General features: G+C 40.5%; 1 protein-coding gene and 1 long non-coding RNA gene across 10 annotated transcripts in view; one reads left to right on the forward strand and one right to left on the reverse strand.

Moving 5' to 3' along the window:
- LOC140199358 (partitioning defective 3 homolog B-like) overlaps positions 1–16,254 on the reverse strand; it is a 1,206,993-nt gene that overhangs the window by 416,117 nt on the left and 774,622 nt on the right. The gene's annotated exons all lie outside the window — the stretch shown is intronic.
- The window catches only part of LOC140199361 (uncharacterized), a 38,565-nt gene continuing 24,382 nt past the window's right edge, over positions 2,072–16,254 (forward strand). The window contains exons 1-2 of the long non-coding RNA XR_011886405.1: positions 2,072–2,216; positions 2,297–2,431. This is a non-coding gene — a long non-coding RNA (uncharacterized lncRNA). The remainder of the gene's footprint in view (positions 2,217–2,296; positions 2,432–16,254) is intronic.

Consider the following 16,254-nt stretch of genomic DNA (forward strand, 5'->3'; position numbering starts at 1 on the left):
TGACCAGAAATTTCAATTTCATGATGCCAAGAGTGAAGCCATCAATCCTTATCACACCAATTCCTAGCTACAACCGTAATATCACTTGACACCTACCCTCCCTCAGCTCATTTGCAGCAGAAACTTACTTTTGCTTTTCCACTATATTCTTGGATGCTCTCCCACTGCACACTCTCTCACCTTCCCACACAAACATAGCACAGCTAATCCAAAACTCTGTGCGAATTAGTATATAGATGACTGAGATAAGTTGTGCTTGTGGTTGACCATTCAAATTCTCAGCATTTATTACAGAACTCTGTCCAATCTTGGATCACTGGGGACCCAAGTCACCCCAATCACAAGCTGTTCCAGCTGCTACCATCCGGGAAATAATACCGCAGCATTAAAGCCAGGACCAACAGACTCCGGGACAGCTTCTTCCACCAGGCCATCAGAATGATTAACTTATGCTGGCACAATTGTATTTCTAAGCTATATTGACTGTTCTGTTGTGTATCTTACTGTACATACTATTTATTACAAATTACTAAAATTTGAACATTGAACATTCAGACGGAGACGTAAAGATTTTTACTCCTCATGTATGTGAAGGAAGTAAGAAATAAAGTCAATTCAATTCATTTCAATTCCCTACTCCATAACTGCCAATGCCCTAACCTCCATATTTTCTTCCCTAAAACTCCCCACCTTACATCCTCTGTATCCGAACTCTTTAATCCAACTCTGAGGCATTTGTGATGGAGGGGCAGCAGGTTTGAGAAAATAAGAGTGCACTGAATTTTCAGATGGCTGATGCGTTAAATAGGGACAACTTTTAACATCCAAAAAATCAGTCAGCTGGAATCAAATGAAATGCTAAAACCTTTAGGAAATTGAAACCCATTGTCTTCCAAGTTTAATGGAAGTGAGACAAGGAACAAATTTTAAAAACTCACCCACAGGAAGACTACTGGCCATTCACGTTTTAATGAGGTAAACAGCCTAAGACTTAATTCTAGTTTAAAGGTGTAATCCTGGTCAGACAGATCATAAAGTATTACAGCAAGGAAACTGGCCTTTCACCACTCTGAGTCTGTGCTGACCATTAAGCTCCTACAACCTTTTAGCATGTACTCCTTCCCCTCCCCTACACTCTTATTCTGCCTTTCCTCCTACCTTTCCAGTCCTGATGAACGTTCTTGGCCTGAAACACCGACTGTTTATTCCCCACCATTGCTGAGTTCCTTCAGATCCTTGTGTACGTTACTCTGGGTTTCCAGAATGTGCAGAATCCCTTGTGCTTAATTGTACATTAATACCTTTCTTATTCTCCCCTCCTCCCCTAGATTCTGCTGTCCCACCTACAGACCAGGGAGAAATTTACAATCGCCAATTAAACTTTCAACCTGCGCTTGTTAAGGACTTGGGGAGGAAGTTGGAGCAACCAGAGAAAACACAGTAGTGAAGGGGAGAATGTGCAAACACCACACGGGGTGCATCAGAGGTCACCGCAGCTGGAAGGCAGCAACTCCACCAGCTGCACCACGGTGCTACCCTTCCAACCCAGCAGCTTAGGAGGATAACTTCAGGACATGCGTACACGCCGAACACCACTGATGTGGAAAGACCGGTTTTAGCAGAGGTGTACTCCCACCATCCCACCAACCCCAGTCCCTGTCTTGTTTTGCTTGGATCAGAGCTTACTTATCCTTCAGCAGATTCCTATCACTCCAATAAGGCATGAGCACAACTCCCAGTGGCTGCGGTTTGAGCCTTCCACAATGTTCCTGTGAATGCTCTCAGGCTCCCAACCTGGGACTGCAGGCTACACTTGTAATTTCCCCACTTTCTGGAAAGTCATTAGTAACATTGACCTCAGGGTGGAGAAAGACATGCAAGTTCATGATTTAAAGTTCCAGAGCCTAAGGGGACACTTGGAGTTCTGGCTTCTTACGCAAAGCTCTGGCCACAATACCACATCCAACCTGCCACTCACAACGTCAGGACGAGAGTTGTTCCCCGGGATCATACTAATTTTCATTGTTCATTTTGAAGGGGATGCATGAGCAGCCTGGAGACAGAGCTGAGTCAGAAAGCAGCAAACAATGCTGATGGATGTAAAAACAGAAATTGCTGGGGATATTTCTGATTTCCAGCACCTGCTGCTTTTCTTTTAATTTTTCAACACTGTCAGAGAAACTGGCCAAGGGAAAACAAGGTCGATGCTGTTTAAGGTGAGAAAATGCGTGTCTGTCTTGAACCCATGAAAAACAAATCAGTACATTTCCTTAACAAGATGCTGTATATTTCACAGGCAGTCTGGAACAATCCTAATCCGTCACATTTGCTTCTCACACTTTTACAAAGTGCGAGCACAATTATGCACAAATCGAGAAGGAAGCATCTGGAATAGCATTTGGAATCAAGAAATTCCAACAGTTTTCACCAGGTAAATCTTCTATCCTAGTAACAGTTTATAAGTCAATAACCAAAAATATTAAGCTCCAAATCAATGATACCTTCTATTAACAAAGCAAAGGTGGGCAATCATGGTTGCAATACTATGTAAGTGATTGTGGAAGTTTCCTGAAAAAATGCACTGCAGATCTCTTTGTGGCTACAGAGTGAAAACCCTAATGTTGCAATTAAATAATGTGATCTATACAATAAACACAGTCAGTAAGGATTTTCAGTGACTGTACCCAGAACCTGAGAGCTTGGCAGAACTTCGGGAGCTCTGGCAGAGATATTGCTATCCTCGTTTGCTATAGGTGCGGTACCAGAAGAATGGAGGATAGCTAATGTTGGTCCTTTGTTGAAGAAAGGGAAGCAGGGATAAGCCATGTTATATCAGTGCTGGGAAAGTTATTGGAAGGAATTCTGAGTGATAGGATTGATTTAATTTGGAAAGGCTAGGACTGATTAGAGACAGTCAGCATGGCATTGTGTATGGTAAATCATGTCTCACAAATCTGAGATGTCTTTTTGAAGAGGTAACCAAGAAGATTGCCAAGTGCAGGGTGGTAGTCATCGTCTACATGGACATTAGCAAGGCCTTTGGAGAGATCCCACATGGTAGCTAATCTGGAAAGTGAGATTAGCTTCATTAGATTACCTTTATTTGTCACAGGTACATTGAAACATACAGTGGAATGCGTCATTTGCATCAAATCAAATCAGCAAGGATTCTGCTGGGCATCCCGCAAATGTTGTCACACTTCCAGACCAACAGAGCATGCCCACAACTAAGCCTAACCCATCGTCTTTGAAATGTGGGAGCAAACTGGAGCACCCAGAGGAAATCCACGTGGTCATGGGAAGAACATGCATACTCCTTGCAGACAGCAGCAGGAACTAAACTCCATTCGGTGATCTTTGCCACTGTAAAATGATGCTAACATGTGGAAGGTTAGAACACATGGTATCCAGGGTGAGCCAGCCAGTTGGTTACAAAACTAACTTGGTAGTAAGATTCCAAGGGTGGTTATGGAAGGTTATTTACCAGATTAAAGTCCTGCAACCACTGGTGTGCCAAAGGGATCAGTATTGTCACATATATTAACAGATTGGATGAGAATACAGGTAGCATGTTTAGCAGGTTTGCAGATGTCACCAAAAATTGGTGGTATAATGGACAATGAATGCTGTCCAAGGTTAAACATGGTATAGATCAACTGGGAAAGTATTTTCAATCTTCTTCCTTTTATAAATAGTGAAGTTACATTTGCTTCCCTCCAATCTGCAGGAACCATTCTGTAATCTATAGAATACTGGATGATAACCAAAGCATTTACTATTTCCATGGCAACGGGGGGGGAGAGAGAGAGGGAGGGAGTGAGGGGGAGGGGGGAGAGAGGGAGAATAGAGGAAAGACAGAGAGAGGAGAAAGGAGATAGGGCAGAGGGCAGAGGGCAGAGAGGAGAGAGGAGAGAGGAGAGGGAAGAGATTTAAGGTCAAAGAATCCGTTGTATCGTACCTCAGACCACTCAATAGTCTTATAATAATAAGAGAGATGTTTTCAGGCTTTTGAATCTTCTACCAAATGGAAAGGGGCGAGAAGAGCAAATGTCTGGGGTGTGTGGCATCTGATTATGTCGCCTGCTTTACTGAGACAGCAAGAAATGTAGAAAGCCTTGTAAGGAAGTCTGGTTTCCGTGATGTGCTGAGCGATGTCCATAACACCCTGCTGTTTCTTGCAGTCACAGGCACAGCAGTTGCCATACTAAGCAGCGATGCATCCAAATGTAATACATTCTGTCGTGCAGTAATAAAAATTAGTGAGGGTCGGAAAGGACATGCCTAGTTTCTTTAGCCTCCCGAGGAAGCAGAGGTACTGGTAAATTTTCCTGGCCATGCATCTAGATGGTTGGACAGGACAAGCTTTTGGCGATGTTCATTCCTACGAACCTGATTCTCTCAACCCTCTGAACCCCAGCTCCACTGATGTAGACAGAAGCACATGCACTACACTCCCTTCCAGAGGTCAATGACTAGCTCTTTCATTTTGCTGACATTGAGGGAAAAGGTTGTTGTCATGACACCATGTCACTAGGCTCTCTATTCTGTCCCCCCTGTTTTCAATACTCCTGCCATGGTAGAGTAACCAAACATGCGCTTATCTACTTTTTAATGAACTTACAATATAACTTCAGTGTGAAGTGCACTTTGTTTGATATGGAGCTGTGCAAAAGCAAAGCTTATGTGATCCGACTCTGAAAGGAGTTTCACATCACATTTGAAAGATACAGAACACTGCACTACAATTACAGAAGTACACTCCAGCTACAGTGGTGTTTTGTGTCTCACAGCACCAACATTGTTTGTGCTGCTTTGTTCTCATTCATCTCCTTCAATTCCCATCTTCTCCACACAGATCATCTCCAGCTAACAAGCCGTCTTCATCTGCTCTCAGCTAGCAGCAGTCACTCTTGCAGTTTCCCCCATTTATGTATAATTTATTTTCTATGTGCCTGTGATGCTGCAGCAAGCACATTTTGCACATGCCAATAAACTTGCGCACATGACAATAAACTCGACTGGACATCACAGACATTCATTCTTGTTGTTTACTGTCCAACACCAATCCCGAGTTTCTTAGCAAATTAAAAGGTGTTTGATTTCCAACTTCAAGTTCCGATCAAAGGTTATCAAGCAGATATATCAACTCCACTTCTCCCCTCAGATGCTCCCAGAACTGAAGAGCATGATCTGTTCTTACTTTATCTAATTAATTACTTCCATAGCCTTTATTGGTAAGCTCTGGCAAACATTAATAATGAAGGCACTTACATTTATTAGTGGTATTAATGCATGGAGTAAGTATTTGCTAGGATATTAGGAAAAACACGACCTGTATTTAAGACAAGATTTTTATTATTTCCTTTGAAAGAAAACACCCTTATTATTGATGAAGCAGTTCATCATTATTGGCTCTAAATCTGAAATAAATTTTGAGTTGGGTTTCTGTTAATACACATAGAATGCAAGTTCATTATCAGCTTTGCTTTGCAATTTGCCCCATTAATCAGTGCAAAGTGCTTATCAAGCAAATTTTGCAATAGCCTAAATGATAAATAGCAGATGATGCATCATCACCTGAGTCTAATAACATGAACAGATCAAGCTGCAGAAATCTTTGAAACCAGTAATGCTTATCAAATTTGCTTTTCACAGTACTACTGCACTGTATTTCACAGATCATTTGATGATAAGACATGTGATATAACAGAAAATCAGCCCAATGTGCAAAGGCACAAGGTGATTAGTGATACTGGATGAGTTACCATCTGATTAAAAGTACAAGTAGTTCCTCTGTCAGCCATGTCTCAGAGAGAAGGTCATCAATTCAGTCCCACTCCACAGACCTGAGCTCAACTTCAGCTGACACATGCTGAATAACTGCTGGATTGCTGGAGCTGCCATTTTCTGGATAAAGTTCAAAGTCAAAGTAAATTTATTATCAAATACATATATGTCACCATGCACAACCCTGAGATTCATTTACTTGTAGGCATACTCAATAAATCCATAATAGAATAATAACCGTAATAGAATTAACAAAAGACCACACCAACTTGGATATTCAACCAGAAGGCAAAAGACAACGAACTGTGCAAATATAAAAAGAAAGAAATAAATAGTAAGAAATAAATAAATAAGAAATAACTATCTGAGAACATGAGATGAAGAGTCATTGAAAGTGAGTCCACAGGTTGTGGGAACATTTCAATAATGGGGCAAGTGAAGTTGAGTGAAATTATCCCCTTTGGTTCAAGAGACTGATGGTTGAGGGGTAATAACTGTTCCTGAATCTGATGGTATGAGTCCTGAGGCTCCTGCACCTTTTTCCTGATGGCAGCAACAAGAAGAGAGCATGTCCTGGGTGGTGGGGGGTCCCTAATGATGATGAATGACACTTTCCTGTGAAGGCATTTAGTATAGATGTGCTCAATGGTGGGGAGAGCTTTACCCGTGATGGACTCAGCAGTATCCACTACTTTTTATAGAAATTTCCGTTCCAGGGCAGTGGTGTTTCCATACCAGGCTGTGGTGCAGCCAGCCAATATACTCTCTACTACACTTCTACAGTAGTTTGTCAAAGTTTTAGATGTCATGCCAAATCTTCGCAAACTCCGAAGGGAGAAGGGGTGCTGCTGTGTGTTCTTTGTAATTGCACTTCCGCGTTGGGCCCAGTACAGGTTTTCCAAAATAATAACATTGAGGAATTTAAAACTGCTGACCCTCTCCAGCTCTGATCCTCCAATGAGGAAACCTGTGGTTTCCTCCTCCTGAAGTCAATAATCAGCTCCTTGGTCTTTCTGACATTGAGAAGATGTTGTTGTTATGGCACCACTCAGCCAGATTTTCAATCTTCCTCTGTTACGCAGATACATCACAACCTTTGACTTGGCCTACAGCAGTAGCATTGTTAGCAAACTTGAATATGGCACTGGACCTGTGCTTAGCCACACAGTATTGAGTATAAAGAGAGTTGAGCAAAGGGCTAAGCGCACAGCCTTGTGGTGCACCTGTGCTGATGGAGATCATGGAGGAACGTTGTTGCCAACCCGAACCGAATGGGGTCTGCAGTGAGGAAGTCAAGGATCCAATTGCACAAGGAGGTATTGAGGCCAGGGACTTGGAGCTTATTGATTAGTTTTGAGGGGATGAATGCTGAGCTGTAGTTGACAAAGACGAATACACCAGGATGCTCTTTTGTGTCCATATGTTCCAATATTGAGTGAAGAGCCAATAGATGGCAACTGCTGTGGACCTGTTGCTCTAGTGCTCTAGTAGGCAAATTGGAGTGGACCCAAGTTGCTTCTCAAGCAGGAGTTGATCTGTTTCATCACCAACCTCTCAAAACACTTCATCACTGTGAACGTAAGTGCTACTGGACGATAGTTAACCCTAAACCTACCGCATTCTCAAAGAACATCCTCACCTGTAACTTAACTAACATTCGCCTCTCAATGCCAACCACAATATGAGACTATCTAATCATTTATCACGTTGCTGTTTCTGAGCTTACCTGAGTAACTGCTGATCACTTTGCGCAGCAGCGACTACCCTTCAAAACTTTGCTTAAAATGCCTATGGTTGTCGTAAGTTGATGAAAGAGTACTTCACTCTGGAAGGTTCCATTTACAATTGGAAGGAAATGCATTGCAGGGCAAGACTCTCCCTCTGTTCCTTCTGCTGGTGTACATGGTAGTGGACAAAGAAGCCTGCTGGCACTAACACTTGATTGATGTATTTTACAAAATCAAAATGGAAAGAAGGAAAGAGAAAAAGGAGAAGAAAAATAATGAAATATGTAATAGACTAAATCCATTTAAAAAATGAGTTCCATAAAATAGAACTGTTTTTCAAGCTTATCATATAAAATCACACAAACATAAGATGTTCTCCTCAGAAGTATCTGTCACATGGTGCAAGATATGACGTATGATGAGGAATGATAACATGGTGAGTTGCATTCAATTTTGCTTTAAAAGTTTACCTTGACCTCAGAATTAATAAAACATGATTCAAGGCACAGGACACCACTTCATAATACAAGCCTTTCAAAGGAATGGTTCCAGTAGACTCTCATGTAATAGCATTAATCACTAATCATCTGTATGACCACAAATGTGACCAGTAGCTCTGACAGTGAATAAGTGGCCAAATATCTGCCCTAAACTACAAATTATTGCCGGGGATAACAACTTTTTTTTGAATATGAATTACGGATGCCACTGTTAAGCAAGACTAGGAGAAAGCAGAAAGAGTGACAGGCAGGAAGCTAGATTGAGGGAGAAAATTGAAAAACGGAAGATTGAAGAATAACTTGCACTCTATGTGTGTGTGTCAACAGGACCAGCCACATTAACACTTGCACAAGTGGGTCAGAAACTGAGTATGCTGCGGCAAGTGAATTACTTCCCAGTAGCTTTCATCATCTGGAATGCACATGTCTGGAGCATGATGGATTCCTCTCCACTTGCTTGGATTAGCACATGCAACTACAGTTAGGCATTCAGGACACAGCAGTGCACTTGACTGGCGCCCCATCACCCAGCCTAAACATTCACTCCCTTTACCACTTGCACACTGTGGCCATCTACTAAAAGCAGTTCCCTTAATTGCCAAGGCGATTCTGACAGTTCCTCCCAACAATGAAGTGGTCTCAAATGCCAAAAGGAGCAGACACATGAAAACACAACTGCCTGCAGGATCCCCTGGAAGTCACACTGGGTCTGAGTCCTGGAGCTACCTCTCCAGCCGCACTGTGGGAGTACCTGCACTTCAAACCCTGCAGAGATTCAGAAGGTGACTTTCCTCAGAGCAATTAGGGAAGGGCAATGAATTGTGGCCTCGCCAGAAATCTGTACATCCAGAAAAAAATGAATAAATATTTAGATTTTGTCCATTGAAAGAGATATTTAAATTCCATCGACATGTTTGACAACATTTTTTAAATTGACTAATTCACTGTATATATTCCAGAATAATTACCACTTAACAATTTTACCTTGTTTAAAACAACTGAATTACACAAGCTCTACGAAGGATTTTATTTGCTCAATTACAAATGAGTAGATTTATGCCAATGTATTGCCAGTATACACATGGAGCCATCAGCTATGCTAGTGACTGTTCTTACATCCAAGTTCAACCGCCCCTTGGATAAATCCAAATTATACGCAAAATAACACTGAGAAGATTTAGGAAACAATCTCCCAGCCAAGCAAAGCTCATCTACAGTAAACACTTTAGTCACTTCCAATATATGTTATGTAATATACTGGATTGGCTGCATCAGGTGCAATGCTTTCTCTGAATTTCCTGAAAAGACTACGCATAATTGGATAATTAATAATATTTTTCAACTTCCAGTTAACTTAAAGTGAATTTTTTTTCCCAAATCAAGAACTATAACCATACTAACATTAGTAAGGAACTCAAACCTCCACTAAATTTTACCAAATGCAGGTTAACACATCTGCATACTTGTACCAATTACAATGACAAACACTTAGATTCATCAGTTACATATTTCAGCTTCGGATTTCTGGAGAGAGAGTTTGACTGGATGGTGATAATGAAAAGTTTACCATTAACTAAAGTTACACAATACACTACACATAATTAGAAAAGGATACAGAATTTACAGCAGAAGATTATAGCATTCAGCCCAACCATTTTAATGGTGAAACTTACATTTCTCACCTTTCTCCATCTGGCTGATCAGAATATCTGGAAAATTTCATGGTTACTGCCCTCTGATACCCTTACTGAAATTAATACCAACTATCCTTTGATTATAAGTCTATCTACTTTATGAATAATAGGGAAGTTCTCTTTTCAGTCATATCTGACTGAAGCCTGCTTGATTTAAGATAGCAATGCAATTAATAGGCTCAATGCCCACCCAAGCAGCAGAGGTAAAAGAACAGAATCCTTGCTGCAAGACCACCTACACTGTCAGCTTTAATTGCATTAGAACCCATCCAGGAAACAAAGATCCCATAATGACTCTCACATTGTTATGTCAATCACTCAGATACTAAGGTTTGGCAGCTGGAGAAATACCAATGAAAAATGTCTGGTTAGGAGGAAAATAAAATCAAAATATAATTCCAAACAAAGAGAAAGTAAATAAGGGTCTTGAAATGATGGTCAATAACTTGTCTTTGCTGTTATGTGCATCAATGCTGTTTAGAGAATACACTACCCCACGTTCACTGATGAGATTCTTTATAGTCTCTAAGCTATGCAGCAAGTAAATAGAAAAAATATATTATGCACCTCTTAAGAGCACTTAACTTAAAAACGTTGAATTTGATGTTAAGTACGATTTTATAATGCTTTAAATCATCTTTTCAATCTAGGTAATTCCAAAAGATCTAATCATTTGCCATTTGCTACTGATTAATAAAACTGCACACAATTCAGTGAGTCAGGACATTCAGTATCCAGGATTACTGATCCAAATACAGTACAGATGTGAATGCAAAATTTTACAGTAGTTTAAAAGCTAAGTGCATTAAACGCAGCAAATTCTGTGCCAAGTTACAGGGTATACTCAGGATGTTCAATCTCTTATGTAAAATATTCTTTGTTAAGTGCTTTTCATTATTTTTGTTGCTGAATAAGTAATTAAATGTGGCCAAAAGTAATCCTTCGTTCTTAGATCCTGCTCCAAGCATAAAATATCTTGGCAAACTACTTATGTTGTTGTGTCAGAACCTGATTGCATTAGCAAATTCCCCACTTAAGCAAGTGGTTACCCTAGGCTCAGATTTATTCCCAACATCAGAGTTGGCTCTGTCATCATAATTCATTGGATTAAAAATAACCACCCCCCTCTTGCCTTTTCTGACCTAATGCATAGAAGAATTCTCAGTTAATATACTCAACCTACTGAGTAAGTCAAAATTTTTATTTAGGTACTGAATAAAATATAGAAGGCACAGCCGACAAGATCTGAAATTTCCCTTCCTAAATATCCCTGTAGATATATATATATATATATATATATAGGATTCTGGTTAATTGGAACACATCAGGGTCAGTACAAAACTACCGTTTAACTGAGTAACAAATTATGTACTTAAATTAAATACAGAACAAATTAGAACACTATCAATACAACTACAGTACTATAAAACTGGGTATCTGTTCCTAACGGTTATCAACAGAAGAAATAATCCAGTGTATGCTACCATTATTTTTTGATTGACTGTAAATGAACAAAATCAGAGCAGACACCTAGTGAGACAATAGACTGCTTCATACAATCCTTTCAACAAATGCATCCTCCAAATCTTCATTTTTGTTGTAACATCTAAGATGATTACCGATACCTTCAAATTCTTCGTAGTTCCTAATGTGTTGAAGTAGCAGAATCATTTCATTTTCACTCCCAGCTTTTTCTGGCATCTTCAAGCCAGAATGTTGGAAACCACAGTGAGCAAAACAGTTCTGTATTGTCTTACTGCTTATTTCTCGCCAACTATTAGTGACAAATATCACTGTTTTTTGAACACAAAGACATGCAACTGAAGCTATTTAAAAACTGTTCGCTCTAAGCATGGTGTAGTGTCCAACGGCCACACAAGTAAATGCAACTGACACTAGTTAGAAATTGTTCAGCGAGTCTCCTGCCCCAATTAAGCAACGTTGTGTTCCAAATATATGAAGGGAATCCTAACTATTTTCTTGACCAGTTTTTGTTCTTTAAGAGTTGGCCCAAATAAGCTACTGTCCCAATTAACCAATGGCCAATTAACCAGAATCCACTATATTCAATTTATAAAGCACTCTTTAAAATACCTCTGACCAAGTTTCTTATCACTTGCTCCATTATCTCCTCATGTGGTTTAGTTAGTGTCAATTTATACCTGATTAAGCCCAGTGAAGCTTTTTGCTTCTTAAGAGCTACATAAATAGTGCAAAGCTCTGATAACCCAGCACACTCGAGACTTAGTTTGTGTTGGACCAACAGATTATCTGGATTGGAGACACAGGAGATTGCAGATGCTGGAATCTGAAGCAACACACGGACACTGGAGGATCTCGAGAATTAGGCAGCATCTAGAGAGGGAAATGGATAGTTGATTTTTCATCTGGATTAATTCATCTGGAGATTATCCAGACTATAGCATTTTATTCTTAAAAATCTCCCTACAGACTTCTAATTCACATTTTACTAATGTTACACAGAACATAGTGGAGGCAACTCCTGGGTTACAAAAGTGTTTTGTTCCTGAAAATGTCAATAGCCTATTTTTTGAAAAGTCCAAACTGCCCATTTTCTATAGCTATCCATATCCTATCAGCATGCATAAGCTTCTTATAAGCTTTTCATTTCCATTAATACTTATCTGAACACCATCCATAATTAAACAAATGGAATGTCTGCTGTATCCGGTGCGGCCTCCTCTACATCAATGAGACTCGACGTAAATTAGGGGGCTGTATTGTTGAGCACTATTGCTCTTTCTGCTACAAAAGGCAGAATTTGCTGTTGGCTTCCTCTACTGCCACGATGAGGGCAGTCTCAGGTTGGTGGAGCAGCTCTTCATATTCCATCTGGGTAGCCTCCAACCTGACGGCAAGAACATCGATTTAAGTTAAGACCAGCATAATATCTAGGCTGGGCTCCTCTGTAACCGTAGCACTTTAATTTGTATTTTGCTACCCGTTTGGAAGAGTTGATTTATATTTAGGATGGTGGTGAATATTGGTAGCTCGGGTTGGGGCATTTGAAGTTGTGGCGTTCGCCAAGTTTGGCAATTAGCTGCAGACATTTCATCACCAAGTCGAGTTGTTGGTGTTTCTCTCCGGGAATGCTCACATTTATATAGGCCCCTGTTCACATGCCTTAGTCTTGATTGGCTACCTTTTCAGTTGACTTTTGAGTTCTATTGGCTTGCATTTCTTTGGCTCTTAGGAGGTTCACAGATAGCGTCAATTTCGATATGCTTGTTTATGGAGTTAGTAGAAGAGAACTACATTTCTAAAAATTCTCGTGCCTGCTTCAGAACCTCCACAGCATCCTAGTTAAAGTGGTGTCCTCTCGGTTTTCATGTACTGAAATCAACGACAGTGGTTCCTGATCCAAACCACCATTTTGTGTTCCTGTAAACGAGTTGAGAGTTTGCGTTCTGTCTGGCCAGTGTAGTACTTGCTGTAGTCTCCAAAGGTGATCCTGTACACCACGTTGCTTTTGTCGACTGTCTTTTTAGAACTGTGTTTCAAAAACCACACTCCGAAAGGGGTTACGGCTATTGATTGCAATGATCATTCACCAGAAAAAAAAGTTATTAATAAAGTCGTTAGTTGTGTGTTTGCTACCGACAAATAGTAGCAGTGCTTCACCAGTGTCATCTTAAACCGACTGCCAACTACACCATCCTCAGCCCTATCACTCCGGTCACCATACCCCTGCCAAATTAGTTTAAATCCTCCCCAACAGTTCAAGCAAACGTGCTGCAAGGATATTGGTTTCCCTCTGCTTCAGCTGTAACCTGTCCCTGCTGTACAGATTGTACCTTCCCCACAAGAGATCCCAATGATCCAGAGAAGTGAAACCCTGTCTCCTGCACCAATTTTTCAGTCATGCATTCGCCTGCCAAATTATCCTACTGTTGCCCTCACTGGCACGTGGCACAGGTAGCAATCCAGAGATAACTAACCTGAAGGTCCTGCTTTTCAGCTTTCTCCCTAGCTCCCTCTTTTCTCTCTTCAGGACCTCCTCCCTTCTCCTACTTATGTCGTTGGTACCAACATGTACCACAAATTCCAGCTGTTCACTCTCCACCTCTAGAATGCCATGGACTCGATCCGAGACATCCCTGACCTTGGCATCTGGAAGGCAACAGGGTGTCTCTTTCATGCTTACAGAATCTGCTTTCTGTTCCAGTAACTATGGAATCCTTTATCACTACCGCACTTCTCTTCTGAAACACACAGACAGACTCAGTGCCAGAGACCTAGTCTCTGCGGCTTCTCCAGTAAGTCATCCCCCCCCCCCCAAAAAGTATCCCAAGTATGTATACTTATTATCAAGGGGAAAGGCTGCTGATTCCCTTACCCTCTCCTGACAGTCACCCAGGGACCTGCCTTCTGAAACTTAGGGGTGACTACCACCCTGTAGCTCCTATCTATCACCTCTTCATCCTCTTGTATGAGCTGAAAGTCATCAAGCTGCAGCTTCAGTTCCTTAACACAATCTCTAAGGAGCTGCAGCTTGATGCACTTTGTGCATACGTAGTTATGAGGAAGACTGGAGATCTCCCAAATTTCCCACTCAAGGAACATACCACTACCTCTGAATCCATTCTCAGCACAGTAGCAGTGTACTAACCAGAAAAAAAAAATACTGAAACTCCATCTCTGCTTGACCAAGCTTGTTCTCATGCAAGCCTTTTAACCCAAAAACCGGACCACTCTAATTCTTCTGACTTCTTCCCTCTTCGTTTCTAATCCTGATGAAGGGTCTCAACACAAAACATCGACTGGTCATTCCCCTCCATAGATACTGCTTGTCCTGCTGAAGTCCTCCAACATTCTGTGCGTGTGTTGCTCTGGATTTCCAGCATCAGCAGAATCTCTTATGTTTATGTATTGTATCCAGTTGTTAATGAGTGTCACAAAATAATTTATTATCATTACTGTCTTGAAATTTCTTTGAAAAATTATGGAAGAATTTGCATAAAATATGTCTGCAAAAACTGAGGAGCCCCTGCATAAAAGCTTTCGCAGAGTACCCATTGAACTTGGAAGGAGTGTGGAAAACAGGGAGTGAAGTAAAGAAGGCTTTGGTGTGTTTAGACTGAGTGTGGTAAACAGAACCCCAGTGAGGCAGATCACTGTACACGGGCATATTACATAGGAGTCCATACATTCATTTTTCTCCTGTAGTGAATCTGCAGAATGAATCAGGTGGTACACTTTCTCAATGCTCCTTTTCATAGGATAGCCATGCACCTAAACCAGCAGCCCAAAACTGATTCAACATTCATTGATTCAAAACAGAGATCGATATATTTTTGGATATTAATGGAATGAAGGAATATAAAACAGTGCAGGAGAATGATGCCAGCCATAAATCCTACATGGCCGGCCACAATTTTGATGAATGGCAAAGTAGACTCAGATAGCTGAATGTCCTGGCTCTTTATGTTCTTAGAACCATAAGATCCAGGATAAACTTCACAAGGATTACAACAAAGTCCTCTGCTCCAGTCAATATCAGGCCAATGAAAACAGATGCAGGGGTCATTTTTAACACAAGAAAACAGAAATTTGGCAAAATAATCAGTAATATTAATAGTGAACTTTCCAAAATGTTTCACTTTATTCCATATGCAAGTATTTGCATTGCCTCTGTCCAATAAATTTATAGCACATAAATTATGTTATCTATTTTGCAATCCAGTTCTGTGAATGACTCAAAGGAGTGACACATCAAGGCACGTGAAATATCAGATTACTTTCACATTGCCTCTCAGTGTGAGTTAAGGGTCACTCTTACACTAATATTAACAAGGTGTATTGTTCCACCAAAGTATGCAAAGAAACATGATCCAAGATCAGTTTAGGCAATATTATAAGTCAACCTGCAAATAGGTTAAGGGCTTCAATCAATCAAACAAGACAACGTGCAAAAATTAATGAGCTGAGGAAACTAAACAACATTGACAGCCCCTGATCCTCTTGATGAAACATGTGATAAGATAATGGGACCTTTGTAAGTGAATGGAAGAACACATGCCACTATGTAATCAGATGAATCAAGCCTCGTGGGCATCTTTGAAATTATGACAGCATAACCACTTCCTGATTAGTTGCATTGTTCAAAGGAATCACACCCTTTGCTTGGTTCATCACTGCTTAACTATAAATTCTATGAAGGTATAAAAGACCGGCCTGCACTCACAAGAAAATTGGAGGAGATTGCAGAAAAGTGGTCTATGTAGATGTTGCTTAACCCTTTCTTGGACAAAAGATAGAAGATGCCCATTATAAACCAACTGATGAAGAGGAATAAAAGTTCCCCTGTGAAATTCATCTATAATTATAATTTGTAAAATATGATGTTACATCGCATTTCTGCACCTCTATTTCACATCCAACTCTTGAACTCGAGAATAGTCTAAGTTCTATGAAACTACAATCAATCATTGCCCTTTATCTAGTGGACTTCAAGCTATTTTATCTATAATTTAAAACACCTCTCATGATCCAAAAAGAAATTCCAAGTTATAATGCCCTCAACAA

Source organism: Mobula birostris, chromosome 6 (genome assembly GCF_030028105.1).
Source record: "Mobula birostris isolate sMobBir1 chromosome 6, sMobBir1.hap1, whole genome shotgun sequence".
In the NCBI taxonomy this organism is placed as follows: Eukaryota; Metazoa; Chordata; class Chondrichthyes; order Myliobatiformes; family Myliobatidae; genus Mobula; species Mobula birostris.